The sequence below is a fragment of the Drosophila grimshawi genome, unplaced genomic scaffold (assembly GCF_018153295.1).
Source record: "Drosophila grimshawi isolate 15287-2541.00 unplaced genomic scaffold, ASM1815329v1 contig_311, whole genome shotgun sequence".
Lineage (NCBI taxonomy): Eukaryota > Metazoa > Arthropoda > Insecta > Diptera > Drosophilidae > Drosophila > Drosophila grimshawi.
Window position 1 is genome coordinate 13,731,085 of NW_025063098.1, and position 16,649 is coordinate 13,747,733.

Genomic DNA, 16,649 nt, shown 5'->3' on the forward strand with positions numbered 1-16,649 from the left:
GGACATGAGCTGCAAGAGGAGCAGGCACCATGTGATGGGTAATCACAGAGTATTTTGTTTTTTTTCTTCTGTGTTTTTGTTTTCGTCCACAGTCTTTGACAAAAGTTGTGTGTTGCCTGTGTATCTTCTCTGCACTTTGACTGTGTCTCCGATTACTGTTGGGTAATATATTGCTGTTGCTGCTGCTGTTGTTCCTAGTTATTTCTGCTGTTTGTTAGTTAGTTTGTTTATTTTTGCGCATCAACTTGGCGCATGTGTGTTGGTGTAAATTACTTTCTAAAAATGTTTATGTGACTGACGACTGCATGTACAATAAATGGATATTAACTTCAAGTTTTCCAAACGCGTAAAAAGTATAGTAAAATTAAAAGCTTTATATTCATTCCGGGTTCCTTAAAAGACATGATTTTATCTGTATATATATGTTGACTGACTTCCTTAAGAATATTCTACAGAATTTTACAACATTTTAAAGGAAAAGCCAGTTTTGGTAGCAGTTTCGTAATTTCAGTTCGCACACTCATTTTCGAGGCGTTTCTTCTGTACCAGTTAGGAATAAAGAGACTCCAAAACAATGCACCGTTTATGTCTTTAAATCATTAGCCCTCTTTAACGCCAGCTGTGCCAGCAAGTGAGTTTTGTAAGTTAATTTAGTCAACAAAATATTGTGGCGGCATCTAATTGGGAAAGTGTTGTTGCTGACAACGGCGACAACGTCGACAACACCCACAAAATACATACACGCTAAAACACACACACAAACACAACACAAAGCAACATAAAAGATGACAACAGGCACAACAAGACAACATTTTCAGCTTCTTGGGGCTCATTTATCAACACCAACGCGAACGAAAGTTGACCCATTGTTAAACGTTGCTGCAGCAGCTGCTGCTGCTGCTGTTGCTGTTGCAAATGGTACGCTTGATTTTTGCATCGCCTGTCAGAGCAGTTTTTGGGTCAACGTTTTGGGCTAAACGTTGATATGCATAAATCTTGGCTTTGTGCAATCCGTTTGCAAATACAATTGGCATCCGAGCTGTAAGCTGGACACAGAAGCGAGACTTGTTGCAGGGGCAATATCACAGCACATACACAATTGCATAACATTGTGTGGCTGGAAAGGCAAATGTTGCTGCCGTGCTTTAGTTTTTGCCTTTGCATATCGCGTTTGTTTGCCTGTGTTACACATAAATTTCTTGCTGCTGTTGGTTGCCTGTTAATTGTTTGCAGTTTTCTTTCACTCATTTGCATTTGGTTGCGGCATCGATTGTCGATTTATTTATGGCCAAACAGACAACGTGACTGCATTTGTGCGCCAATTCTCAGCCTGCTGCTAATCAAGTGGAGGCCAGCGTTTAGAGTTACTGTTCTCACGATTTATTTCCAATTTGCGCATAAATCATAAAAGGGATCAACAAGTGGCACAAGTTCCTCCAAATTAGACCAAAAGTGAAATACATTGAGCAAAATGCGACGAGCAACAAATTACATAGCTATTTGACCATAAAATGGGCAGCAACTCGACTACAAAAGGGGAACGCTGGCTGTCAATATTCAGTAAACGTTGAGGCGACCGGACAACAACATCTTGCAGCTATTTTTCCAGTTTAGCCATGGAACTATCGCCATAAGGAATGCTGTTGCCAACGTTGCGATTGGCCCAAAGAAAAGAGATATCAAGATGAATGTTGTTTTTGCTGTCACAGAAATGTAACACAAATAGATCTGCATAAATTTCATGCTCCAAACTCACGGATCTAGCGCCCAGCCAGGACTGGTGTCCGCTCGTTAGCCAAGCAGTTGACTTCGACTTGTAGGAAAAAAAGTCGGTCAGCTGGGTTCCGCACCATTTAATTGATACCCGAGAATATGCATATATAAAGCGTATTGGCGTTTTCGGCCGTTCCCGGCATTAAACCCGTTCCATGCCGTCAAGTCATTTTATTATTTTGCATTCGGCTCTTTGTGTTTGCTTTAATCTGATCATTGGCATATAAATTTTGTTTTCTTTGTCGCTTGCAGGCAACGAAACAGTTAACTGACCGTCGCGACGGTTTCGGATTGGGGTCAACAGGTTTAATCAACAAACAGCAGCTGAAACAACAGCAGAAAGTTCTCTTCTCGCCCGACGGCTCATAATTGTTTTCATCCTTTCTTTTGGCTGTTGGTTGCTGGTTGCAATTGGTCATTGCCGCCTGTTGGCTAATCTGCAGTCAATGTGAGGCATTTATGGAATTCCGAATACTTATGTATGTCTGTTTTCTGTTTGTATATGTACTGCCGATAAACAAGTTTCGGATTGGTCGTAAAGAACAGAAAGAACATAAAATGTTGCAGTTGGAACTGTTGATTGCATCAAACAGCTGAGGCATAAATAATCCCATCAAATGCTCCATTAGCGTTCGAGAAGTGGGTCTACCATGTGCCATGCTTAGTGGTATGGTGTCCTATTTGGATCAAAAGTCAAAGCCATTAGCCATCGATCAAGCTGCAAACCTTACAAAATTCACAGCTCTACAAATTAACACCACAAGAAGTTTCCGTTGCAGTTGTTGAAAATCGAAAACGAGAGATGAGCAAAGATTATGTATATTTAAATAAAAGATTCGTGATGTGCGAGAAGTTTGTTCCACATTTACACGTGAAATTTATGCGTGGCCGCGTCGACGGCTGCCGTTTGTTCTGCTGCATATTTATATTTCCCATTTAGTTTGATGTTTGTTTATTTATATATGTTCATCGTTAAGTAAATAGCACACATAAATATATATATATATATATATATATATTGTATATACACCTGCGTTATGCATGCCATAGTTCTGTGTTTTGGATTATGCAAAACCGAATGGGGGAGCACTCGAACATTTATTTTTATTCACTTAGCTACGCAGAGGAAACTCACTCAATGTTTGACTTGGGCCAGATATTATTACAATTTATGGGCGATGACTGGCTCAATATTTGTGCAAAAGTATTTGAAAAAAGTCTAAGAATAATCATAGTATGAAAATGAATAAATTCCTGAGCTTAAAGTGTTTATTTGGGGTTGGGCCGCTTTGCCTGAGCGGATGTTGTGGGCGCTGCTTTAAATGTCGACGTCTCGATGCTGGCCATAAAAGGCAGAGTGGCAATTAGAGTCGAAACAAAAGCCGTCTAGGAGCCATGGAAATTGAGCTGGCTCTCGATTACTCTGATTAGAAAGGTTCTCTCACGAATCGTCGCTGTTTTTAAGTTTACCTCGATTAAGCCTTAAATGGCAATTGACTATTAAATTTGTGGTTGGCAAAGTGCACAGTTCTCAGTTGAAATTTGAAATGTTTTAAATGTATATAGCGGCAAATGGATGGCTAATTGTCATTTGAAATTTAAATGAGCCAACAAATAATCTATTCATACAGTTTATAAATAGTACCGGCGTTTTAGATCTTCTTTTTAAAAGAAATCTTCGCTCTTATGCGTTAGCTCGAAGGAATTCTAGAATTGAGATAGTCAAGTAAATAAAAATTTATTTCTCTATCAAAGTACAAGTATGTTGAAGTTGTTTTCTGTCATAGATAAACCAGTGGTTTTAACTGACTGAGTGCAAAGTACTCTGAGGACTAACTGCATTTATTAAGCGTCTGTTAATTTGCTAGCTAGCTGGGACCTGTCCGCGGCCTGTCTTCGACACAGCCCAATGCCAACCAGATACTAAACCATAACACAGCAGGTAAATTATAGTTGAGGCATTAATTAACATAAACCGTTTAATTTCCTAGTTGAAGTGCTCACCAGCGGGCAGTCATGGTTATGCAATTAAACACAAACAACAGATATCATTAGCCAAATGGCACTCGTTCCAAAAAGCTAACCATTGGTTGGCCTTTGAGAACTTGAATTGGCCGGATGTTGGGGCAGGCAGCGGGATATTGTCAACAGGTAAGACAACAAACTTGTGCGACCATAATAACATTGACAACAGCAACAGCAACCACAACATAAACTGAACTGACAGCAGCCGACAATTAAATTGTGTAGAATTATGTTTATCGAGATTGACGCGCTCTCGACTTGGATTGAAGACGAGTATGCATGCTGAAGGTAATTTAAAGATTTCTGAAAGACTACTGGTTTAATGGAGCTGTTTACAAGACGAATCTATCACGAATATGAAGAAAGATTCATATCACAAATTGAGTTTAAAGAAACCTTAAAATGATTAATAGCAGTGTGAGAGAGAGAGGTGAAATTAAATGCCAAAGAACACGTTGATCATGCTATTAAGCATAATTTTAGTTTTATGGCTTTTACTTTTCGCTATTCCAATGACAGACAGCCTTCGTTTTTCACACTTATATAGTTTTCTAACAAATTAGTCCATAATATAATATAATAATACTTTAAGGGAATCATTTAATGTGGCCATTCAGTTAACTGCTACTCTTTCAATAAGCCACTGAGAGCAAAAAGAAACCATAAGCTTCCAACTCTTCTTTTGTAATTAGTTACCTTAATGACTCTTACCTAACTTATCTGCAACGGACAGGATTACTAACTTTAGGTTATTATAAGACACTTTGAGCTGTGCATAATGTACGTATAATGTAATAAGTCAAATTACGTATAAATATCAGGTCAGGAGAATAAAATAAAATTTTAGGCAACTGAGTACGGAGTACTTTAACTTATTCGCATTTAAATTCATTTAACTGGTTTGATGTCTTATGGTCCATGCACAGATGTAGTAGCTGAATGCTTTTACATATTTACTTTTAACTTGTACATACATTAATTAATGCAAAAGTTTGTGAAGAAGAACGCACTGTCGGCCTGTTGATATGCTTTTATATGATTGAGTGGCAGCAACAAAATATTTCAAGGTTAGGTTCCCATGTCGCGGCATCGTCTTCGTTTTCATTTGCGTGACGCAAGAGGCAGGGACGAGACAGAGACGCCAACTTGGCGACTTTGTGGGTGCAGCTGCAACAGCTCAAGAGCTGCCATGAGCAACAAAAGGCTGCAAATTAATAAATGAAAACGCATTCATTCATGCAACAACCGAATGGAATCTGGAGTTCCAGAACGAGTTCAGGTTCGGATTCCAGTTGCTGTTCTTCCTACTACTACTACTCAAAGGGCACATGTGTTGCCGAAACATGTTGCTTCATTAAAAGCGCTGTTTCGAGGATAAAAACTAAATATGAAGAGTGAAATGTGTCACTTGCCCGAGGCTGGCATCGTATTTCAACTTTGCGTATCGCTTCCCACAGGAGATCATAACTTCAATTTATGGCCACACACACGCACACCATCCAATCTTGGCTGCCCGGTCAAGTGTGTTTTCCGGGCTCTTGCTTGGTGTGGCTATATAATTTTTGCTTAATTTTGAGTTATGTGCAATAAAAAGATTTTATGTTGCGTAGAAATTATGTATGCCTCAAGAGCTTCTGACTGAGTTCCTAACTAATAAAAAACAGCTGTCGTAAACTTAAAAAATGCCAAAAAAAAAATAACAAAAAAAACGCAAGAAAACAGAAGGAAATAGAAGTAATAAAACTGTTGCGTGGGATATTTTTCACAGATACATATTTTAAATTGAACTGTCCACAGACTCTGTTTTGTGGCATGCAACAAATTTGCATGCACCATTTGTTGGCTGTCAAACTGTCTGCCTGTTCTGTCCCGACCTGCCCAAGACAGTTGCAGTCCCAGTTGAGGTTAAATTCATGACTCATGATTGTGGTAGTCCAGTAAGGCAGCACAAAAGCAGCACACGCTGTCAGCTGCGAGTCGTCTGTTCCAAATTGTGGCTTTTGGTTTTGGCAAAGAGCTGGGGGCATTAAGCATCGTGCATAGTTCACAGTCTGACAATTGTTTGCTTTGTGCTCAGCTGTTTGCTCTTTAAAAAGTCTTACAACCGGTTCAGATTCAAGTCTTGACTACGTACAACCCATAAATAATGAACACCCAGCAGCAATGTCACCAATGCGACGACTAAATCTAACTCCACGAATATTTAGCACTCGTATTATAAAAAGATTTATGATTATCTTTTAGCCTTATACTTTTTTTTTTGGCTATACTCTTTTTCGGAGGCAGTCGTAAATATTCTGAGTATGATTGCCTGCTAAATATTATTTATAATGTCTTTGAACATCATAGATCATACATCATGCATTTTTCCAACTACTATGTGAAATTAAAGCACAGCACAAAAATCAACCACGCCAATTAGGCATCGCAAGTCAAGCTGAGAAAAATGACTCAGTCAATAAGTCAATAAATGCCACAAGAGAACAATTTGCAAATTTATTGGCCAAAAATTCAATAGCAGCAGCATTAAAATTCATAAGTATTTTGAGCATGAAAGAGCAGCCCAATCAATGATGGAAAATCTTGTACTATAAATATGTACACATGTATGCGTATTTAGTAGTTTAATAATGTATTTGTATGCCAAAGTTCAAAAAGTGTTTGCGAACAACACAGAAAGACAATGAATTTGCAAATAGAAGTAGGCAAATAATAGTTTATTGACATTTGGGAAGTTAATTATGTGTACGTATATGAGTAAATGTAAATGTATATTTTTGTCTGTTGGAAAATATTGGTCAAAGTCATTAAACTAAGAGTTTGTAAAGTTTAGCTTTTGATTTTTGCAGTAAATAAAATTTAACTTTAGTTGCTAAATCAGCAAAGTCCAAAGTTAACAAGACATTCCATTTTAATTTTGTATTTGTGCCAACTTATGTGTTAGCCAAATGCAATTAATTGTTTACAGCCTGTACAAATGATCGGGACTTTACCAACAATATTGGGCACGAGGTTTGCCACGCAATCCAAATATTACGTATACGCAGCGCATACAAGGACAAACGAGCACATGCACTGAATGAACTGCAGCTTGGCAGCAACTTTTGGCAATTGGCGGTAATTGTTGCAGCTGCACAAGCTATTGCACTAAAAGAAAGCCAGTCAAACGCTGCGAGGCTGGACAAGTTCAAAGTTCAATGGAAAACGAGATAAGAAACCACAGGTAGCAATTATTGTCTATAGAAGAAGCGTGTTGGCAGCCCGAGGGGTTTTTGCAGCCAGCTATTGCAGGGCAAATAGAAAATGCAACTTTTGGGCAATGAACCTGCAGGCAAAAAAAAAACAACAAAAGGTTTTGCATTGAATAATCATATATAAGTTTGTTGTGTGATTACAGCACATTCAAAAGTTGTTGAGGCAGTTGCTGATTTTGCTGTTGCTGTTGCCCATCGACCCGCCGGCAACTTGCATTTTTCTTTTGTATTTTTCTTTTCGCAGAGCTGAGTAGAAAGTGCACATGGCAAGCGAGCTTACTGCATTTGTGGGGTGAGTGGCTTTTGCTGCCAGATGCCGGCTGTTTGCCTGCGCCTAATTAAAGCAACTGGCAACCACTGGCAACCAGACTGGCGAACTAGTCAACCAAACTCACGAGCCTGACAGCTGACGTCGCGACGTTGCTCGTGAGAAATGAAATCAATTGAGCTGCCATCGTCGTAGCGTCTAGCGATGCATTTGCCCCTTAAACGAGCTCGAGCTCGAGCTCGATCTCGAATTGCATTTGTCTGGGCCGCGAGCGAGTGCAACATGGTGTGGCATAATTAATCAGTGCAGTCAGCATTTGAAAGTCAAAGTTTGGGGCGGTCAACAATTGAGTTGCCGTTGCTGCCGCTAACACGCCCAGCAACTTGACATTTAATTGGCATTAATTACCTGTGTGTGTTTGTGTACTTTGCAACCAATAGTTGAATCGACGTCTAAAACTTTCACTGTCACGTCGCCTACGCCAAAAATGGCGAGTGAAGAGAGAGAGAGAGAGATAGGGAAAGAGTGAGATAGAGAGAAATTTCAATTGACAGTTTCAATTAAGGCATTGCGGTAGCGATATTAAAGAGATCTCGCTATCTAACGGCCTATGGAATATCCCCAGACATTATCAGCTTGACAGCATGCTGTCGCAACTGTTGCACTGGGCGCGAGTTTTTCAGGCGGTTTTTATCGCGCCTCAATTCACACGCACTGCAAAAAACAGCGCCGTTGCCTGGTTATTTGTTTTTGTTTGCTTTTTTCGTAATTTCGTACATTATGTGCAATTTGCTTTAATGCACTTTTAATGCAGACAATAACAACAACAAATAGGGGGGCTTGCTGAGAGTTTATGGCACAAAATGCGAATGACATTTTTCTTCATTAAATTCAACACATTGTCAACAAGTTTTTTTTTAGCAGATGATGCTACTGCTGATGAATCTCTCAATTTGCCTTGCCGCAACGATGCAAATGCATTTTTCCAGTTTGTCAATCAACGCAATGCTGGCTGGATTATGAAGACCACGTTGCATGTTTGACTGGCATCAAGTTATTTAAATGACCAACAATTTGGCGTTTAACACCTAATGTATTGCTGCACAATGAAAACAAGCAGCGGCATTAATTAATAATCAGATATGCCCCATTAACGCTACCACAAAGTGGTTCTAGTCACCACGTGTTCATCTTGCGCAAAGGCATGCCACACAAATAGATACAAATATATTTTTGGATGTAACAAATTTCGTGCCTTCAAAAACTCAAAATACATTTTTACTGTAACAACCAAAGACAAAACAGAAAAAAAATTGGATAACGAGATAAATTTGTTGTAGCTTTGTTTTGGTGTGGAGTGTAATTTTGTTAGAAATGGAAAGTTTTATTGTTGTCGTCTTTAATTTCAAAACCAAATCTCTCAGACTAAACGTTTGAATGCAGCTGCCATTTGCTGTTGTTCCCTCGTCTTTATTGTTGTTTGTTTTCCAACTGAAAATCTATTCAACTGACTCTTCCCACTTAAGTGTTTATTTGTGTTCACATTTATGATTAGAGTGGGGGTAAGGTATTTCATAAAAATATCAAAGCAAAGGCGTAACTTGCTTCAAATATTATTATAACTTACAGCCAAAGTGGGAAGCCAGAAACTTGCATTTTGTTTCTTCTGATGACTGCTTGCTACTCTGTTCAGTATAATTACATCACAATTTTGGATACAAAATGTGCCTTTTTAATTACGAAGTGAAAAGTAATACAAAAGTTCTATCTTTTAATATGTTTAAATATTAATTACCATACCTCCAACAAGGTAAACATTTATGCAGATCACAGTTAATATAAATAAGTACATTACACAAACACACAAAAATCCTTTTCACTCATTTTTTGCTCATTTCAAAACTTGAAATTGAACACTATGTGAAAGTTGCCAACTCAAATGAAAGGATTGAGTTTTACCCTTTGAGTTAATTGCTTGTCAGTTAAAGAGTTTCACACATTTTCTTAATGCGGGGCCAATTATGGTCTTTAATTAAATATGCAGCAAACAATATATTTCTCAGAAGCTCTAAGGCATCGCCAATTGTTGGCAACATGTATTTGCAATCTTTGCATGCGATTTGCAGTCGATGACAATTACAATGGGAGTTGGCAATGCTTCCCGGTCTTGCGACATGGCTGCCCGGCCTGGGAGCCAGCCCCCTTTCATTTCTCTCACCTGCCAGCCGTCGGCGTGCCCCCACATTGTTAGGGGCAGTCGTTTCGAATTACAAGTGCTTTACATGCCAGCGTGCTGGCAGGTCTTCAATTGCAATCACAGTTGCAGTTGCAATTGCTGTTGCCTTCAATTATGCACAAATGCATGTGAATATGTGTGTGTTTGCATGTACATTTGCACTTTGTTGTAAATTATAGTTAAGCGTGGGCGCTGGAGGCGTGCCATGCAGCCGAGTTGCAAGCTGTTACCAAGCATCGTTGCGCGGTTACGCATTTTTGCATTCTCTGTGAATTTCAATGGGAATATTATTGCTGGCTTAAAAGTTTTCATACCTGCGCGAACTTTGTTCCTGACACGTTTTGCTGCCCGTTTAGTTTTATGGTTTTTCCTGGAAAATATGAAGCAAAACATAAAGAAAAACATTACTTTGGTTATTGTCACAAATAATTGCAATGACTACAACTGAAGTCAGTACAGTTCAATGCCCGGCGGGCGCATGCAATTTTGTATTTGGCCAGCGCTCGTTACTTGAAATCGAATTACCAAATGTTAAGAAACCCTGCCTCCCACCAGCAGTCCGCAACTGTATGGCGCCAAGGCTGGCAGCGAGCTATAAGCAATGACCCGAATTCGATGCACGTTGCGATCGTATTTCATGACTCCCGTTGGCAATATACCCGTCCTGCCAAGCGACCAGTTGTTGCTCTTGGCTCTGCGCTTTAGCCAGGCCAAAGCGAGCAGCGTCGGCTGTAAGACATAGTTTATACTCGTTGCGCAGAAGTGTTGGCATTTGGGGGCATTTAATCGACACCAAAGATTGGATGTCGTCGTCGCCACACGTTGTAATCGAGCCCCACGAGCAGAACGGTTTTTTATTGTCACTCTTCTATAGAGCTGTTGACCAAGTTGCAGCCAGCTTATGCACTCGAACACTTGGCTTTTTTGCCTTTCAATGTGCCAACGTTAGGTGAGAAGAGAAAAAAAACTAGAAGCTATTATCAAGGTTAACATGCCAAGTGGTTTTGCTTTTACCACTTTTAATAGCTGGCCATGGATCACCTTGTTTTTCTGACTCGTTGAACCGACTGCCCCTTAATATAGCTGATATCAACCCAATTTGTATTGGATTGTAGACAACCACAATTAACTGCCATAACGAGTATAAATCAAACATGCAACTCCATAAATTTGCATTTTGTTCTAAGAGCTATTTAATTTATAAAACTGGTTTTTTATGCAGACACACATAGGTGTAGCTGTGGAATTTAGAGGGTGTATTTCAACAACCAGTTATAAAAAAATCACTACTTTTAATTGTTTCTCAACACTGCATGCCATCCACAGCGGACACGAGCTCGAGAATAGTGTTGATTTCAGGCAATTTCAGCACAAAAGTTTGAGTCTTTTTTTTTGGGATTAAAGCTTAAATTTAATCTGATAGCTGATAGATAAATATATAATGCTATATTGATTCGGTATTTAAGTATGTTTTTAAAGGGCTGACTCAAAATATTTGACACAAATCTGTATATTCCAAAAATTATATCAAACGAATTAAAAAATGTTTAGTATACATAGTTTGATTGATTTGAAAATTTTGGAGATCTAGCAACTATTTTTCCAAATGCTTCCTTCAAAATTAATAGATTTATTAGGAAATAGAGAGTATAACCCCTACTTAGAGGACGCTGGAGCGACTCAAGTACACACAACTTCTCAGGGTAATTAATTGCAGTGTGGAGCTTTTTAATTAACACTGGTTTCCAAACAGCATGCAATGCGCAGTCATAGAACGCAGATAAACAATACTGGGGAGGATTACGTGGCGGAAGGGGTTGGTTCCGTGTCGATTGGTTAGTTCAGTGGTGCTGCTAACGGCTGTTTAATTGACATACATTTCATTTAGCACTTGATTCGTGGCTGTGATCATTAACATTATGAGTGACAGCACAGCGAGTGGGCTGCAATTAAAGCGTGCCGCGATAATGTAAGAACTGGATTTCGATTCGCATTTGGATTTCGTATTCGCCATCAAAATCATATGTAATTAATTGTTTGGCATTTTCTATGCCTCTCGTGTAGAGTTAATGGCCCTGGGCTTCATAATAAGCACACATTGAAATTGTTACTTACCAAGAATAGCCAAATAGTGATTTAGATCTACAGAAACTACCAAAAAAAAAAAAAACAAGAAAAAAATAGAAAAAACAGCTCCAAATTGTATGCGTCGCATGTTAAGGAAGTCGGTTTGCCTACCTTATGTGGATTCAGCAGAATTTCAACATCTCCAAATGGAGTACGTGAACCGCAATCTTTGCCAGTGTTGTAGTCTCAGCCCACTGCTGTGTGTGCTGTGTGGGGAAGGGGGGTGAGGGTGATAATAAAGCAAACACTGAAGGTCATTACCGGAAAAACGGGTTTTTGACTTGTGTCTGCACCACCAAAGTCAGTAAGCATTTAGCATTAAAATACCGTTGGGATTATGGCACTGAATATGCATGGGCGTTTCACCTTAATAGCCAACGCTAAATGTTGCCAGTTGCCAGTTACAAGTTGCTGGTTATTCTACTAGTTACTAGTTGCAATTCCAGTTGCCCGATGCTCCGTTGAAAACTGGTTGGAAGTTGCAGCAGCAACTGCATCTGCATAAATGATGCACCCAGAGAGGCATTTGCAAATTGTCATTCCTCGGAATAGGCACAAGAAGATAATGACGATGAAGACGACAACGATGATGATGGACTCGGGGATGACACGTCAATTGAACGGGCTTAAAGTCTGCGCCAGGGCAACGCCTCATTGCTATATGATGGTTGTTGTTGTTGCTGGCGCTTAACTGCACTTTTTAAAAGGTCTTTGGCTTGCATTAAGTCGATGTAATATTAAGACATTATGTGGCAAATTTTTTTATGTTCGTCATTATGATTAATGAGTCTTTGGATATTAAGTAAAGGAACCCATTAAATTAGCACCATACTTTGTATACTTTATTTATGTATATATGATTAGGTCGAGTTCTATCAAATAAAAACTTCTCAACAAGTTGTAATAAATTTTGCAACATTTGTACCTCTAAAAACTATTGAGACTTGCAACACAGTCCGACCGCAAAAGATGACAGCTTATAAACAAATTTGCTTTGAATAGAATGACAGTGAGACATTTAAATATCACCGACTAGATTTTCATATATAATCAATAATATATATACTTTATGAGATCGCAGATAGCCAGATAACATCTAACAGATAATTAGCAGTTGAATAGCGATTATGTATTGACTCATAGCCAAGAAACATTGTCAGTTATGACTGTTCACCTGCCGTTTGAATAATTTCAGGTTATTTTTCAAAGCATTCCCCGAATTCTACCAGAGTCAATATATTTATACATATTTTTAGCTTTCAGCTTAACAAATTGGTTTTAGCCTCTTCCCAAATGTAACTGTGATTGTCATCAATGGATAGGTAGCTAGCTACTCGGAAACCGGTTAAACACTTCTAATGTGCACATTGTGAACACAGCCGAAGTTAGAGTCAACAAGAAATTTAAGCTTTTTATGATATGTTATTTATGCGTCGTCAATGACACAATCCCCCAAAAACCCAAATGACTCTGCTGCTTTGATGCTGGCTAGCTGTTGCCTATGCCGTTCTTTTCTAACCGTTAACAGGCCATTGCAACACCATTCGAAACGCAAACTGCAGAGTCTTTGGCCTCGTTGCTGCAGCAACCAACTGACTGCAACTTTCTACAAAAAAAAAAAAAAAAAAAACTAAAAACAAGTTGAGTGGCATCATTTACTTTATGCAGCATGGCTACGCCCAAGCGTCCAAGTCCAAGTCCGAGTACGAATCGCCTCAGAATTGAATGCTTCAATGGAGCAAAAATCGTTTGGTAGCAAGAAACGTCACTGCAACTTGCAACTTCGGACTTGCCCCTTTTGTGCGTGCTCGTCGCATATGTCACTCGCTGTTGATTTGCTGCAAAATGTCATTGCAAATGAAGCTCAAGTTAATTTGCCACGCCTGGCAGCCAGACTCTGGCGGCATGACCATTTCCACTTGAGTGCAACCCAACGCAATGTTAATATATGCATTAATTTTGGTTCATTCACAGAGAGTTGGAGAGTCGAAAAAGCGCAACTTAATTGCGCGCTTGGCTGAAGCAAAATGCTATTTAGCCAGACAATTAATTTGTCAAAAATAAATGGCCGGCTTGGTGGCTGTGGGCTGTGTGATTAGTGCCGTAGTCGTAGTTGCTGTTTGTTGTTGCCCCGGACAGACTTTGGACTCGTTTGCAGGTGTCGCAACTTTCACCTTGACCGGTTGCCGCCAAATTGAAGTCAAGCATCTGCAGTATCTTCATTACTGCAATGCTTAACTCAACTCTACGGCAAATACTTAATAATTAGTAAACAAAATCTGACGCATTTAATTAGATAATATCTCCCGTGCTTGTGATGTGTTCACATCACAGTTGTGGTGCCACAACAAAGAACTTCCCTTCACAAAATGCGACTCATTTGCGTGTTTGCCTATTTGCATTTCAAAGCTCGCCAAATTGAACAAAGCCAACTGCAAAAGGCATTGAAGAACTTGGCATTTTGGGTAGTTAATTAGCGGTAACACGTCATGATAAACATCCAAGAAATAACTATACGAATAGAAATACGAAAGGTGCTCACAACATGAAAGCTGAAAGCCACATCAAAAAAAAAAATGGGTAGTCGACCCTATGGAAATCCATATTATTGATCGAAAGTTGAACGAACTGCGACGAGATTGTAAATTGGTAGCCGTGTAGCAAATCATTTTGAGCTCTTAAACAAATAGAGCCACACACAAAAGGCAAACATTCTGCGTAGACAATCCGTGGCATAACCAATTAATAAAAAGAACATCGAAATTTGTTTGTACTCTGCGTCGACTATTACATACCCTGCTAGATCTATCGATAAATAAATGAAACACCTAATTAACTTGCTAATTTTATAATAGATCAAATAATTGTGTGGCGATGTTTAACTATCTAATTATATACATGGAGTTTTTGATTTAATATTTATGTTTGGTGGAAAACAAACTGAATACCTCAGCTGACTCAGACAATTAACAACTTTGAAATCATTTCTTAATGTATACTCATTACAAGCGAAATAATCGGTAAGCAAGTAATATAATTATCTTTAATAAACCCAGGATTGCTTTACAATCAATTCTTCTGCGAGCAATAGCAATAAATCAAATTGCTATTTGGCAATATTTTGAAAGCTGCGCAAATTTTTAAAAATAACTACTAACTACAAGTGGTCATTTTAGCTGTAACGTTGCGTAATCATAATTTTGTTGATTTATCGGAGGTGGATTGCTATCACAGAAAATATTGTTATTCGTTGGTTGCTTTATAATAGTAGTTGACCACATTGTGCAAACTTGATTAATTATGCTTTCATAAGTTCTTAACGTAAATTAGCACAGTTAATAGGGTAAAAAAAAAGTTTTGGGTAGATATACACAAATGCGCAATTTCTTTGTGGTGTAGTTCACCATGTGATAAATTCATAAATAAATGAGATCGTGTGACTAACAACGGACTTTTGCAAAGTGATTTAAAGTAACGTTTCCCATAAGTAAACCATTTTTAAAATACCATTTTGAGTAACAAGTTGCAAGTATTGCAGCAATGTTATAAAAGACTTTGAGATGGCTTCAAGCCAAACAGTAACAAAGGAGTTGTACATACAATGTTGACGCTCACTGTGCGTGGCAATGGCATAGTTATCATAGCTCAATGTTTGCATGCAGATAGCTGGAGGCATGTAGATACAAGTTAGATGCTGGCTACCCCTCCGGCAGCTCCCACTTAATTACGTCCATGCAGTTAAAAAAAAGCAAAAGTAGCGGTATGTTTCAGTTTCATTGGCAGCCAGGCATGACGAATGGACGCATGGAATGGGGGCTGAACGGGATATGGTTGGGGGTCAGCTGCTAGAGGTGTCTAAGAGACTTGGCTACGGCGTATGGATGATAAAAAATATCATATTTTTAATTTAATTAATGCAATCGTGCACAGATCACAAGCTGAAATTTTAAGTTTGTGTTGCACGTAGTATGTGGCATCCAAATATTTTTTCTTGCTTTCTGACGCCGCTCAATTGAGTTGCGGCTTTGTTGTCTCTGTCTAAAACATTAATCAAAAGACGGCGAATACCGCTAAACACATGGTACCCCGAATACACACTCCAGTTGTCGCCCTCTTGGGCAGACGCCCGTCTAATCAAAGCGCTTTTGTTGAGTGAAAATGTTCATGGCGACCATGAGCGCCTGCATGGAAATGCATATTCATTTTCGAACTGCATTCCAAAGAAAGTGTGTGTGTGTGTGTTTGTGTGGTGAAACTTAAAGAGCGGCAAGTCCCCCTCATCTCTGAATGCATGGCAACTTCCTCATTTAATGCACTTCCCAAAGAGCAGCTCGAGCTGCGAATGAACCAATTTTACATATATAATTAGACCTATAACATTATGCGCTTCTGTAAGTATCTGATTCCATACACATGTGCGTGCACCCGTGCACCCCTCGTGGCTATTATTAGTCATTCCTCCCCCCTATGCACGTCCCCTCACTGGCTACGGCTCCCTTAAGTGCTCAGTTCCGCTTGCAGTTGCTGCAGCATTCGTGTTGCTCTCGCGACTGAGGCTGATTGAGTAACTGAGCATATGAAAGTGCAATCGTTAGAATTGCAGTAACTAGGAGACAATTGCAATGGTGTTGCTCGGAGGAAAGTGATCTCACCTTGTCAGCAAAACCATGCAAAACAATTCTTGAGCCGGAAAAGTTCACCTAATTGTAATTGACAGCATCCTGCAGGCTCACATAACAAACGTGACAAAACAAGAAGATTAACAATGAGACATTTTAGATATGAGTTATAACAATTTAGCTCACTCCAAGCAGCTGAATCTTGAAATTCTCACTGTTGTTTAATTTACTGCTTCTGTTTAGCTTACATCATATTATATATACTTTTTTTGCAAAATAAAGATGCTCTTTCTGATATCCTTGATATGGAGGTTGTTAGAAAAACCAATAAATAAATTATATCTAAA

General features: G+C 39.0%; 1 protein-coding gene across 1 annotated transcript in view; it reads right to left on the reverse strand.

Annotated features, from left to right (window-relative positions):
* Positions 1–16,649, reverse strand: part of LOC6567557 (serine-rich adhesin for platelets) — a 35,481-nt gene that overhangs the window by 8,126 nt on the left and 10,706 nt on the right. The window contains exon 2 of the mRNA XM_032740371.2: positions 9,871–9,926. The gene's annotated coding sequence lies outside the window, so the exon portion shown is untranslated. The remainder of the gene's footprint in view (positions 1–9,870; positions 9,927–16,649) is intronic.